Genomic DNA, 919 nt, shown 5'->3' with positions numbered 1-919 from the left:
CGGAGAAAAGGGCGCAGCTGAGCAAGCAGGCAGGCGCGGGCTCTCCACCCTGGAGGCTCACACCCACCCCATCTTCTCCGCGGCCTCACACACCTCTCTCTGCCCCCCTCACCCTGGATCCCCAGTACTGCCGGCAGGCCGTGTTCTCTCCTGCCCAGACCCGAATTCTCCCAGCACCTCTGGTCTCAGTCCCCTTTGCAAACACTCAGGCCTCTGCTCTGTCCCAGCCCGCCCCGCCCCCCTGGCCAGTCCTCCGTCCTCAGTCCCCTCAGGTTCTGTCCAATCAGAACAATCCTTACTATCAGAGTGGTTAAGGGGGTGGCCTCCGCAGCCAGACTTGAACCTAAGCTGTGTGACCAGGGCAATTCCCGAACCTCTCGGTGCCTGGATTTCCTCATCCGCAAGTGAAGGTGACAAAGCGCAGCCCCACTTCCCGGGGCTGCTGGGAGGACCCAAGAACTAACATGGCCACAGCCCCTCAGCGTTGGTCCCGGTCACTGGGAGGCAGTACAGTGTCATCGCTGTCGCTACTGGTGGGTCAGAGTCAGCACAAACCCAGAGAACTGGGATGAAGACAGTGCCGGGCAAGCGGGGACAGCAGGGGGCTGGCAGGGAGGGAGGGCAGCCTGGCACCGCGGGAAACACAGCAGGAGAGGGGTTCGGGTCCCATCTCCTCCCACAGGCTCCCCACTTCTGAAGGGGCGGTGGCCCTGGAGTGCGGGGGGGCACTAGGGGGCTGACACAGCACTGACTGGCAGGGCGCACTGGGTCCGCAGAGCTGTTTGTACCTTCAGTGACGTCACTGACGGGGCGGAGCCTGCGGCAGCCGCACAGAGAGCCCCTTCCTGCCCCCTCCAGGTGGAGGCCATTCTCTGGGCACCTCCTTTACATGACTTCATGCCAGACTGCGGCCGTCCAT

Source organism: Myotis brandtii, unplaced genomic scaffold (assembly GCF_000412655.1).
Source record: "Myotis brandtii unplaced genomic scaffold, ASM41265v1 scaffold720, whole genome shotgun sequence".
Classification (NCBI taxonomy): Eukaryota; Metazoa; Chordata; class Mammalia; order Chiroptera; family Vespertilionidae; genus Myotis; species Myotis brandtii.
The sequence above is the reverse complement of the archived record's forward strand: the minus strand, read 5'-3'. Positions refer to the sequence as shown.